Below are 14,039 nucleotides of genomic sequence, written 5' to 3'. Positions count from 1 at the left end.
CTAACGAAATTTGGGTATGCCAGGGACCGGCATTTTAATCCTACCCCCAGGCAAATTGAAGACTGGCATGGAGAAAAATGTTTGTAAAACCCATGTGCCAATGACGTGCATGGAGAAAAAAGTTCGTAAAACCTATGTGCCAATGACGTGCATGGAGAAAAAAGTTCCTAAAACCCATGTGCCAATGACGTGCATGGAGAAAAAAGTTCGTAAAACCCATGTGCCAATGACGTGCATGGAAAAAAAACAAAATTGCACGTCATTGGCATACTTCATACTACTGGTGAGGACCTCATTGGGAAAACTAAAGACTCAAGAGCGGCCAATTTCATGTTCCAGCACCTCAGTGTTGCGGTTCAGAGGGAATATACGTGCTGTATCTTGGGTACGCACCCGACCTCCGAAGAGATGGACGAAGTCTTTGAACACTGACTGTTATATTGTTATATAAGTGTGCGGTCTCTGTAAACTGTAGCAATGCAATAAAATTAAATAAAACGAATTAATAAAAAATAATAAGGGTGGTAGGAGAGGAAAAGATTAAAGTGTTCAGTGACAATCCACAAGGTCTTTTCTCAACACTCTTTATTTTCTTCTTCGAGGATGTGGGTCCCTTCAATTGGACCAGTGGTGGTACTTCTAAATATATTATATATTAAACATATATATATATATATATATATATATATATATATATATATATATATATATATATATATATATATATATATATATATATATATATATATATATATACACACACACACACACACACACACACACACACACACACACACACACACACACACACACACACACACACACACACACACACACACACTAGCTGAACCCGGCCACGCATTGCTGTGGCTCAGCCAGCTACAGCAACCTTCCCCTGTCTCCGAGTCCTCCCCACAATTCCCCCTTCCCCCCCCCCCCCCACCCATCCCTTCGTCCTCCCAAATATTCCTTACTCCCCCCGTCCCCTCATCCTCTTAACCATTCCCCAGTCCCCTTTCCCTAGTCCTCCTCATTATTACCCTATCCCCCATCCCCTTGTCCTATCCATCATCCTCAACTCCCCCGTCCCCTCATCCACTCCACCATTCCCCACTTCCACATCTGATGCATTCCTAAATGATGTGATGTTCCCATCAGAAAATTGGGAACATCAAATGATCTGATGTTTCCCTCACTGAAATATAAACAAAACAGTTAAAAACGAAATGAAAAACAATGAACAAATACAAAAATAAAAAATACTCATAAAATGAACATTATTGTAAACAACACAACACAATTCCAATGCAATGTCACACAAAATAATTAAATCAAAATGAAAATAAATCGAAATCTATGAAAGTTTAATTTAACAATGAATTTGGAAACTTTGACATTGAATTTTAACATATTTAGTATAGTGAGTGTTGCTCTAATGTGCAACAGATGGTGCATTTTAAAATAAAAAAAATACATATTATCTGTCACAGGTGTTGCATCTATATATTGTTGACCAAACCACACACTAGAAAGTGAGGGGATGACAATGTTTCGGTCCATCCAGGACTATTCTCAAGTCGATTGATTGATTGATTTCAAGTGGCATCTATACTTATACTCTCGAAATGAACGGTATGGTAAACCACACAGCTCAATTGTAACACAATATTACACAAAAATATTAAATCAAAATTAAAATAAATTGAAATCTATGAAAATTTAGTTTGTTATTGCAATCGAAAACATTGAAATGGAATCATAACATATTTAGTATAGTGTGTTGCTCTTACATGTAACAGATGGCACTGTTTCATAAAAAAAATATGTTTTCACCTGTCACAGGTGTAGTATTTATTCTTATACTTACTAAACGAATGGTATGGTAAATAACACAGCTCAATTCTAACACAATGTCATACAAAAAAATTAAATCAAAATGAAAATAAATCAAAATAAATAAATATTCAACCTATCAATGCAATCGGAAACATTGAAATGGAATCGTAACATAGTTAGTGTAGCGTGTGCTGATATTATGAGCAATAGATGGCGCTGTTTTTCCAAAAAAGAAGCATATTTTTTTCCTGTCACAAGTGTGATATCTATATAGTAGGTATATAAAAACATGTGTATATTAAAATTAAACATTGTGTCGAAATTTCAACGCAATCAGTGAAGAACTTTCGGAGATTAACAGCCTGTGTTGATCTTACGTCCAACAGATGGCGATTTAAAAAAAATAGCATGTTTTTTCCTGTCACAGGTAAAGCATGTATATAGTAGGTAAATAAAAACACACGCCTTTTCGAATGCAACGTTGTGTCAAAATCAAAAGAGGTTTCGAAGATTTCCCTCACATGGAAAACACCTAAAAAAACAGTTTTTCAAAAAAGCATGTTTTTTCCCGTCACAGAAGTGACATCTATAAAGTATGTATATAAAAACCCGCTAGGATGCGAATGGAATGCTATGTGAAAATTTCAAAGCAATCGGTGAAGAACTTTCGGAGATTAGCGATTTTGAACAAACGAACATTTCCATTTTTATTTATATAGATATATAAAACTATTCTGAGGAATTGTATCTGACAACACTCCCAAAAATTCATTCCTTAAAGTATAATTTAGCACCAACGTTCCTTCTAATTCATTAGATTTTATAAAGGACGTAGAAATTTTAGGAAATTATGGAAGTACTGAAGAACACGATTTCAGTTACAAATTTTAATGTAGTCAATCTTATCTACACCGCCACGGAAGAAACTGCTGGCTGTCAGAGATTCTTTGAATTGTCTAAGGCGAGCCCTAGTCTATGTGTGAGTAGTTTAGAGAGTTGCATGGTGACCACCGGCCCGGTCGGACGTTCCTCAGGTCTCTCCGCTCCTGGCTCGTGTTTATGTTGGGTGATTGCTGGTGGAGGTTTGCCACTGACAGGGTGACGTTTGACTTAGCCATGGGGACTTCTCGCCCTCCAGTGAAGAGGACTTTGTCGGCTTGTCTGGCATTTACGGTGCCAGTGGACCATTCGTTGGTTGGTGTCGCCCTGGTGGACGTGCTCCACGTGCAGCTGTCGGACCTTGTGGGCATCCAGCTGCTTCAGGACAACCGTGCTGTGGTCAAGTTCCGCCTCCAGGCTGCCTTTCAGGCTTTTCTCGAGCGGTGTGAGGGGCGTGTTTAAACTCTCCCAGATACTGCTGGTTCTGTTAAGGTGGTGAATCCTAGTGTCACCTTGACGACTGTGGCGGTGTATGGTGCCCCCTTCGAATTACCGGACGACTTCTTGACCTCCTGTTTTGAACGATTTTGGACAGTGTTAAGTGTTCGTTGGAACAAGGTCGTTGCCGGGCACTGTGTTGGTATGCTTGACGGCTCCCGCACCCTGACGATGTCGCTGAAGTATAATGTACTGTCATCAATGTCCGTGTTGGGTTACACACTCCGCCAGTATCGGCATCAACAGCGCACCTGTTACCGGTGTGGTCACGAGGTCATCTGGCTGCAGGGTGCGACGTGGGAGTGACTGGTAGGGTGCATGTTTTTCGTGCAGAGGATTTTCCGCCCCTGTTGTGTTCGGACGGTTCTGAGGGCGGAGTGGGTGCTGTGCCTGAGGTGCCTGATTGCCTGTCTGCTGCTCCGCCTATTGAGGCGAATTCTACGGCCTGTTCGACACGTCTGGTGACTGCTGTGGCCCCTGGGGTTGTTGAGCCGGTGTGTGTGGGTGTCGGGCCGTCGCCTGCGCTGCGTGTAGTGCGGGATGTCCCGGTGGAGGTTCATGTCCCACCCCCGCCTGTCGATGTGGTACCGTCTCCTGGGGATGCGGGTTCTGCTGTTTTGGAGGTATGGTTTGGCAGGGGGAAGTGCCTGCCGTGCCTGTGTGTGTTGGCGCCTGTAGTTCTGCTCTATCCATCTCTTTGCAGAAGCGTGCGCGTCGGTGTTCTGAGGCTGTTTCCCTGGATGATGTGGACAGTGCGGGCGATGTGGCCTCTGTGGACTCTTCGGACGGTGTGGGAGTGGCCTGTGTGGATGTGAAGATGGTGGCCATGCCTGCGGAGGGGCCTGCTGGGCGTGGTGTGGTGCAGCCTGTCTCGAAGCGTTCGCGGCGGGCTCGGAGTGTCTTCCCTTCGTGGTGTGCCTTGGGAGGAGGTGGGGGAGTATGGTGCTCACCTGGCATCCCCCGCCGTGGATGATGGTGCTGTACGAGGCTCCGAAGTTGCTGCCTGTGCCCGCCCTCCTGCGTCTCAAGCTGTTGGGTCCCCGCAGTGGGGGGTTGCCCCTGATGATCGGGACCTCGTCGTGGTGTTGCGGAAAGATATGCACCGAGGTGCCTCGGCTCCTGTGCCCTGTGATGCGGTCGATGTTGCGCCTGCATCCCCTGCGGTTCCCTCTCCTTCGTTGTCCTGGACTAGGGGAAGCCTAGTTCCGACTGCGGGGTTCGTGCCCTGTTGGGGTCCGGTGTAGGGTGCTTCCGATCCCGTGGTGCACTTCCACTGTCTGGGTATCGACCGTGAAGGAGTTTGTTTAAAGGGTGCCGGATAAGATGTCTCAGCCGAGGGCACCGCCTGGTGGCTGAATGCCCTCTGACCTGTGGATGATTTGGGAAGCATACTGCTTGCGCTTTCCGATATACAAGTTTCTGAAGAAGTATTAGTTAACGTCTTGCGCGCACTGCTATGCCGTGCGTGGATCAGTAAGTAATTATCAAAAGAAGGCACCAAACCGGGAAGGCTATGTAGTACCATCAAATGTGCGGAATAATCAGAGGGCGCTAAATATCACCAAGGATGCCAATACGAGAACAAAAACGCATAAGGCGAATGATATCAAAAGTATCCGAGTCACCAAGAATGCTATTGAGGGACAGGCGACCGCGAGGGGCAGTCGGAAAGCAAAACACATGCTCGTCCTGGAAGTCAGGACATTCTAGAAGGACATGCACGACCGTAAGAGGGACAATGCCATTAGTACAATAAGGAGCAGGGCGGCGCTCCATCAAGTGACCATGGGTTAAGCAAGTATGGCCAATATGCAACCTCGCCACAGCTGTTTCCCATCGACGGTTACAGTGGTAGGAGGACGGCCACGAGGAAACACAACATTTAAGAGTATGTAGTTTGTTACCAGTAACAGACGACCAAGAAGCCTGCCAACGGATAAGGATGAAGGAATGGATAACCGGGTAAAAGTCGAAATTTGAAATACCTTTACGAGAGGTGGGACAAGAGCGGACAGCTTCCTTAGCGGCAGCATCCGCACACTCATTTAAAGACACACCAATATGGCTGGGAACCCGACAAAACTTAACCGACATACATATACTGTGAACAAGAAACAGCCAATGCTGGATATCGACAACTACTGGATGAACCGGATTAAAGGACCCGAGAGCCGTGAGGGCACTACGAGAGTCGACAACATCTACAAAGGAAGACTGACAACGAGAAAGCAGGAGACGAAGAGCATAGAGAATAGCATAAAGTTCCGCTGTAAAGATGCTAGTCTCTGGAGGTAAGTGACACATATAAGTCCGATCAGGAAAAACAACATAGTAGTTAACTCCGTCTGCAGACTTAGACCCATCGGTGAAGACAGAAACGGAGCGGAAGTGAAAAGAAAAGTGCGCAAGGAAAAGGCGTTTTAGAACCGTAGGAGGGGTAAAAGCTTTAGTGATGCGGGGTCAAGAATGTACAAAACTGCGGAAGGGGGACTCTCCACGGGGGCCAAGAAGGAACAACACGAGGAGAAACATTAGAAACACGAACGGAAAGAGAATCCTGTAAGCGAGATAACCGGGCAGAAAGAGGGTGGTGGTGAAGAGGAACAGGAACCGCAGGAAAGGTAAAAGTTGAAGCACGACAGAGGCAAGAGGAAGGATGTTGTAAGGACCACGCAAGATAGCGAAGACAGTAGCGATCACGGCTGTCCTGGAGAGACAGGAAGCCAGTGTCAACATACAAGCTAAGGACGGGAGTCGAACGCAAGGCACCAGAACTGAGGCGCAACCCAGTATGGTGCAAAGCATCAAGACGGCGAAGAGTAGAAGGAGAAGCAGATGAGTAAGCAGGGCAACCATAATCGAGCTTAGACAGGACGAGAGAGGAATGTAAAGCAAGGAGAGTGCGCCTATCCGCTCTCCAAGAAGTATGGGACAATACCCGAAGAAGGGTAAGGGCCTTAGAGCACTCAATACGGAGGTAAGAGATATGGGGAGACCAAGACAAACGAGTGTCAAGGAATAACCCCAAAAGCTTTGCGGAATCTTTGTACTCAAGGGGATGACCATAAAGTGACAAAGAGGGACGAAGAACGACTCGTTTCCGAGTAAAAGACATGGCACAAGTCTTAGAAGTAGAGAACTTGAAGCCATGATCGGTGGCCCAAGACGACACGGCATCAATTGCAAGTTGTAGCCGGCACTGAAGGAGAGGCGAATCATCACCCTGGCAGCAAAGGGTAAGATTATCGACATAGAGAGCGGAGAAGACACCTGAAGGAAGAGAGGAAAGAAGACCATTGAAGGCAACCAGAAAAAGAGTAGTGTTCAGAACACAACCCTGGGGCACACCTTCGTACTGCTGAAAAGAGGCAGAGAGAGCGGTACCAAGGCGCACCCGAAAGGAACGACGAGAGAGGAAGCTGCGGAGAAAGAGAGGAAGATGACCACGAAGGCCAAAAGAATGAAGCTGGGATAGAATATGATATCGCCAAGTAGTGTCGTAACCCTTTTCCAGGTCAAAGAGGACGGCAACAAAGGAGGTCCTCGAAGCAAAAGCAGTACGAATATAGACCTCCAAGTTCACCAGGACATCTCTCGTGCTGCGGCACTTGCAGAAACCAAATTGAGAAGGGGAGAGGTGATGGTGTTCCAGGAACCACACCAGACGAACGTTAACCATACATTCAAAGAGTTTGCAGACACAACTTGTGAGGGCAATAGGGCGAAAGTCCTTAGGGGAAGTTGCCAGAGACCCTGGTTTGCGAACAGGGAGGACAACGGCATCGAGCCAGTCCTCAGGGACTGACGACTCCTAGATCCGATTATACAGACTCAGTAAATACTGAAACGTGCACGGAAAGAAATGGCGAAGCATCTCATAATGAATACCATCGAAGCCCGCAGCCATTGAACCGCAGAGGGCCAGGGCAGATTGAAATTCAGAGAGAGAGAAGGGATTGTTATAGGAAAGTCGAAGACGAGTGCAGAAATCTAAAGGACGAGACTCAAGGACAGGTTTACAAAGAAAGAAAGATTGGGGAAGATGAAGACCAGAGCTAACAGAAGAAAAGTGGGAACCCAGTTAGGTAGCAACCTGCAACGGGTCCGCCACAAGTGTACCACGGAGGTGAAGGACCGGTGAAACATCGGGAACGAACTTACCCGCTATCTTGCGGATATGCTTATAGATCTGTGGCAGTGGAGTTTCGGACGTAATTGTGGAGACATATGATGCCTAACATTCACGTTTAGCCGTACGGATGGCCCTACGGCCCACCGCAATCGCTTTCCGAAAGAAAAGAAAAGAATTGGCCGTCTGCCGACGTCGGTGCCTCTTCCAGGCTGCACGCTTACAATGGACAGCCCGAGCACAGTCCAAACTCCACCAGGGAACGCACTTCCGCGGACCCCAAGAGGAAGAGCGAGGAATAGAGCGGAGGGCAGCGTCGAAGACAGTGTCATGAAAAAGGAGGAGAACGTGAGGGAGAGGCAGAAAGGGGAGGTCAGAGAGAGCAGCACTGAGGGTAAATAGGTTCCAGTCCGCTTTAGCAAACTGCCACCTTGCGAAGGAGAGGGAAGGACGAAAAGAGTTAAAGGAAACAAGGATGGGGAAATGGTCACTGCCATGGAGGTCATCAAGAACCTACCACGTGAAATCTAAGTAAATAGAAGAAGAGCAAAGAGAAAGATCAAGACAGGAAAGGGTGCGAGTCCGCGAGTCCAAATGAGTGGGCTCACCAGAATTCAGAAGAGATAGGGAAGAAGAGAGGAGAAACGGCTCAAGAAAGCGACCTCGGGTATTCGTCAGAACATCACCCCAATGATGAATGACGACAATTGAAATCACCTAGCAGGAGCACAAGCTCCGGCAAGGAGTCCTGGAGGTGATTCAGATCAGGAAGAGAAATCGGGACACTCGGGGGGGGGGGGGGGGGGGAGAAATGGAGCAAATTGTGTACCATTTCCCCACAAAGACACGAGCAGTAGAACAATGGAGAGGCAAAGGAAAAAGTAAGGGGACAAAGGGAACATCAGTGCGAATCAAGAGAACAGAAGAATTAGGAGCCTCAGCAACAGCTGGGGGGGGGGGGTGAGAAAGGAATACCCACGAAAACGACCAGAACGAGCACTAAGCATCGGCTCCTGGAGACAGACACAAAGGGGCGAAAACCGCAAAATCAGAAGTTGGAGTTCGAGGAATTTGGCGTAAGAACCTCGAACGTTCCATTGAAGAATAGACATCGACGAGAAGAGAAAGGACAACAACAGAGAACAAGGAAGAAACAAAGGTAAAAGAGTAATACAGCACATTAAAGAATATCAGGGTCAGCAAAGTCAGGGTTAGGGGGCATAGGTAAACTGAGCAAAGACGAAGGGAAGGAAGCGGGAGAACAGACCAGAGGTGGGTGGGCGGGGTCCGGATCAGGAGGAGGAAGAGGAGGAGACAACGGAGAGGAGCAGTCAAGGACAGCAGCAGGAAGAGGGGGAGTAGAAAGAGGGGAGCGCACCTCAGCAAGGGCAGCAACCGAGAGGGAAGTGGGGGCCAAAGAAACCTCCATAGCAGGAACAGGGGGCGCAACCACCGAAACGGGAGGGGAAGGTGCGATAGAGGCAGAAGTAGGGGCCGAGGAAGAAAACGAAACCATCTTACCCGCCGGGGAGGAGGAAGGAGAGGAGCCAGGCTTACGCTTCTGACGGAAAGAGATAGGTGTCCCAGCAACTATGTACCGGGCAACGGATTCGAGCGTCTCAACAGGAGAAGCCGATCGAGAGCACACACGACGGCCGTTTGGAGAGCAATGGACATCAGCCTGCACCGACAGGCGGTGGGGAGATACAACAGACGGAGGGGAAGGATGGGAAGAAGGAACAGAGGGAGACGAGGAAGAAGACACAGGAGACGAGACAGACCGGGCAGAAAGGAGGGGAACCCCAGACAGAGGACCAGGAGGTGGATCCTTCGGGACAGAACTCAAAGGAACAGAGGAGGGGGCAGTGGGCGTATCAGGGTCCAAGGCTCGGAAACGGTTGTGAGTCTGAGGAAGGTGGGAAGGATGAGGAGAGGAAGAGCGTAACAGGCGAGCATAAGAGATATTAGCATAAGGCGGGAGCCGGCGAACCTGGTGCCCCGCCTCAAGAAAAGATAAACGCTCCCGGTTCTTCAAGTTGAGGACGGCTGCCTCAAGCTTGTAATGGACACACGCACAGAAGGTAGGATGGGCCTCACCGCAGCTGAGGCAACGAGCCCGGGGAGAAGTGCATTCCGACTTAGAGTGACCATCGCCACCACACAAAGGACAGAGAGAGACAGTCACAGAGCAGCGGAGGGCACCATGCCCAAACCTCCAGCACTTGTTTCAGAGCCTAGGAGAAGGAATGTACTCCTGGACAGAGCACCTGGCACCAGCAAGAATGACAGAGGGTGGAAGGGGTCCGACCATCAAAGGTAATCTGCACAACCCGAAGGGGTTGACGGCGACTACCACGAGGGGGACGAGTAAACGTGTCCACCTGGAGATTAGAATGGCCCTGGGCATCAAGGATATGTCGAATATCGTCGTGGCAGTCTCGCAGATCCCGAACACCGGTCGCAACATGAGGCGTTAGGAGCACATGCGTTGCTGAGCCACAGCAACGCGTGGCCGGGTACAGCTAGTACTGAATGATTATTACAACGCTACACCCAGGTTAGTCTTACAGTCAATACTCATACACTGCAGACTGGACTTGGGTCAGCAAGATCACATCAGGCTCCCACATATATGTCAGCTGCACTTCGTTACTGGCACAGACGAGAGCTGGAGGACTTGCCAGTACCATTCCTACCACCAGACTAACTCCAGCCAGCCATAGCTTCAAACATTTCACCCCGCCTCTCATGGAAGGTATAATTCGATTAGCCGTCGGTCACCTTGTTCCTAGAAGCCTGAGGTCACCTTTTATCCTCTTGGTTGTAATCATTAGTTGGGCAAGTAGCTGCGGTCTTAATCCCTTGACGTTACCTCGATGTGTGACCAGTCGTCTGTACACTTAACATGTACTTCCACTCATCATTTGTTAAGTGTTGCAGTAATGATTCTCTAGCTAATATTTCCATCTAATATGTGGATTACAACATATGCTGTAAGTTGCAGCATAGCAACAAGCCAAACACGCCATCTGTTGAGCGAGATAGATAGCAACATAGATGCAAACTCTTTTTTTTTTTTATTTGGGAAACACAAATACAACAAAACAGAAAAACATCAACAGCATCATTCACATGTACAAAGCAGAAACACACCGATAAACTGTAGAACAGGAAAACACAAAAACAAAAGTCATACAATACACAAAACGGAATCATAAACATAGGTAACAATGAAATACAGTCAGAAAAGAAAAAACACTAGAGCATTATAATTCAACAATAACCAGGTAAGAAAAACATGAAAAAAACTCGTATCACACAGCTTATTAAAACAAGTAAATAAATAAATAAAGCAACACAAAGCAAGAACCACATACACAGTTAATCATCATCATATTTATCTGGATAGAAACGACGCGGGCACTTCTTCCTGTAGGCATCCCACTGAGCCCACGACTCCACAGACGCGTTAACGTGACTACGTGATCCTCGCGGACGATGCATGAAGTCAGGAACTTTCAGCTCGGCGCCCTCCACCACGGGGGCGGAAATCACGGGAAGAGGCTGCACAGAGCTCTTCGGTACAGACGGTGGAACCCCACAGGACTGAAGCACAGGAGTCGGCCAGACACAGGCTGGCAACATAGCAGGCAGAGTCGCAAGGAACGCAATCACAGAGGGCGATGGTGCAGGAACCGACACCACAGGGGGCGGAGTAACAAAGGACGGCTCAGCAGAGGGCAGCCACGCAGCGGTCGGCATCACCGAGGGCAGATGCACGGAAGGCACAGATATAGACGCCAGAGGCACGAGGGTCGCCGGAACAGAAGCATTTTTAAGAACCAACACCAAGTCCCCTCCCTCTCCAGCAATCTCGGCCGGTGGCACAACCTCCCAACTCGGGGAACCAGCAACCGGTGATGCGGAGGCAGCCGGAGAAAACACCGGACCAGGGCCAGGCGACAATCCCACCACAAGACCCATCACCGCTGCAACACGGCCCACAGGAGCCGCAGGCGCTCCAACAGTGTCGCACACATCACCATCCACAGAAGACGAACTTCCAGAGTCCTCAAAATCCCTGACGTCGGCCCAGGCCTCATCACGAGGCGGAGACAGACTCAAAGCCTGCCGCGAACGCTTGGACACAGGTCGCAGATCGTCGGAACTATCACCCCCGCTAGGAAGCACCGTAGCAGAACCGCCGGTTGGTCGCGCAACTCCCCGCAGCGCACGATCACTCAACATCGCAACCTCAACAACCCGGGGAAGAGGACCACACACCGCAGGAGACATCACAGTGTGCACGTCGACACAGGCCGAAGACACAACTGCCAGAGACAGTACAGGCCGAGGTGCAGCCTCGACGTTCGGAGTCACGAGATCACACATCACAGGAGAGACGACTGGAGACGAGGCAGGTAGGGAAGGCTGAGGTGCGGGAGCCGGGGATGCACTAACTTCCACTCCGACACCCACAGCCACATCGAGGCCGGTATCAGAGACCGACAACGGGGCACCAGACGACTGGGAAGTATCACCCATCACAGCAGCATCTTCCGACAGGTCCGGGACCGCCAACGGTGGAAAGTCCTCCTCCCTGAAGAGGTTCACAGGTCCGACCCGGCTCGCATCACATCCCGCAGCCTGATGGCCCGAGAGTCCGCACCGGAAACAAGTCTGGGGCTGATCCCCATAGAATACGCGTACCATAATGCCCAGAAGCTGGAGAGACGAAGGGATGGAATCCTTCAAGTGCAGCACCACAGTGCGGGTTCCATTCGGGATACCCTTCCACCGCCCGGAGGAGACTGCATTCATCCGAACACTCAAGACCAACCCATACCGGTAAGGTGATGCTGGAGAAGAGAATCAGGGAACTCAAAGGGAGCACCATGAACTGCCACATAGGTAATCTCACTGCACCTGTCCGACACCTCCACCGAACCACCACCCTCAGGCCAGAGTAAACGTCCCTCCCGTCATAGCGGTCCACAAAGTCACGATACACACCGTTAGAGCAGAATTTCACAACAATTCGATGCCCGATACAAGTTGAACGCCGCACACAGATGCCACATCCACCCGCAACAGGTTAATCATCACCACCTCAACTGCCGGGTAAGACGCTGGGCCAGTAAATTCTAGGCCAATGGTATCCCCTCCGCTTCACAGGAGGGAGGGGGGCCGCCATCCCTCCAACTGCCACGGCCCCAAGGGTCTGCTCACACACCCTCAGTTTGTTGTACTTGTGTTTACCAAATAAAAATAAAAAAGACTTTGTGGCCCGGTAGCTTTACTGTCTCTTCATAATTTGTTTACGTTCTACTACTTAACATTTCGCGGTGAATAATGTGAAAGGAAATTGCGAACTTTCAAAGTTGTTAGATGCAGTTATCATTTTCTGATATCAAGAAGCTACGTCAGCCTTTCTACGAGCATCTACTGGGCTTGCATTGGTGGTGTTGTGTAATAGCGAGACCTCGTAGCTTTGGTCCAATAAATGCCTAGTGCCACGAGCATTCCTGTCAAACTCATCAATTATTCATCATCTATTTTTGTTCTATTTATTGACATCAAAGCTAAAAATTCTTGTTTCCTTGAAGAAAACACTTTTCAAGTTGCACTACATCAGTTATATGTATAATGTTATCAATTCCTATAGAAAATGTAGTAAATTTCTTAACTTTTTCTTGTACATACTAAAAACTGGGCCTGTGGACTACTTAGAAAGGTAATTAACTGATATCTACTGAACTGGCATTGACAAATATCCATTGACAAACTGAAGCGCTACAGGGCCTACAATTAAGCACTTAAGTTTGAATGGCCACAAGACATCAATTTTCTCATATATTTTCAGTATTTTCAACTTAAGGTGTGGTAGTCGGGTCGTCAAAGGTGTGGGTGAAATGAGTGCCTCACAGGCAACATACTGAAGGGTAAAGGGCCGCTTGTATGCTGTTTGTGGGCGGCTTGTGAGCTGTTTGTGGGCCGCTTGTGGGCCACCAGTGTCCCGATGGCCGCATGTGAGACATTGCTCGAGATATCGCCTTGACACAGCTGGCCACCTAGTCTTTAGGCATTTTACAAATTGATCAACGACTCCACGCGTTTAATGCACCGTGAATTATACTTAGCGAAGGCTTAATTTTGCATGATTCTCAGGTGAATGAACAATTACTTTCTGACTCTTGTTCCTAACTCGCTCAATAGATGGCGAGGTAACTGCGATCTTACGTTCAGGCAACTCCGGTTATGTGTGGCAGTTGTCGGCTTAGTGTGATATCCCGACCAGTAAGTCCTTGTTGAAAGTTTACAAGCGACGTTGGTCAGTGGTGTTGGTCAGTCTGCCTTCTTCTCTTGTTTGGTGAAGATCTACGTCCAGTTTTGTGTATACTTATTTATCTGAGGTGAGTAAGATTGTGAAATGTGTGTTCAGATATGTAGTTAAAAGTTACTAAATAAATTTAATCTTTATTTTGGGTGTTGCTTGGCAGTATACTTAACTTTAGGTTATACAAGTTTTGTAGTGTTTATATCTGCGGTTTTAATTATTACTAAATTGCATGACTTAAATGTATTGAACAGATGGCCGTAACCCTTATCTGGATGGTACTTGTGGGTCTCCTAGCAATAGGTATAGACTCTGAAGAGCACTCTACTTTCAATACTCTTCACAACGAGACCGGACCCA

This window comes from Procambarus clarkii, chromosome 49 (assembly GCF_040958095.1).
Source record: "Procambarus clarkii isolate CNS0578487 chromosome 49, FALCON_Pclarkii_2.0, whole genome shotgun sequence".
In the NCBI taxonomy this organism is placed as follows: domain Eukaryota; kingdom Metazoa; phylum Arthropoda; class Malacostraca; order Decapoda; family Cambaridae; genus Procambarus; species Procambarus clarkii.
Note: the sequence above shows the minus strand (reverse complement) of the source record.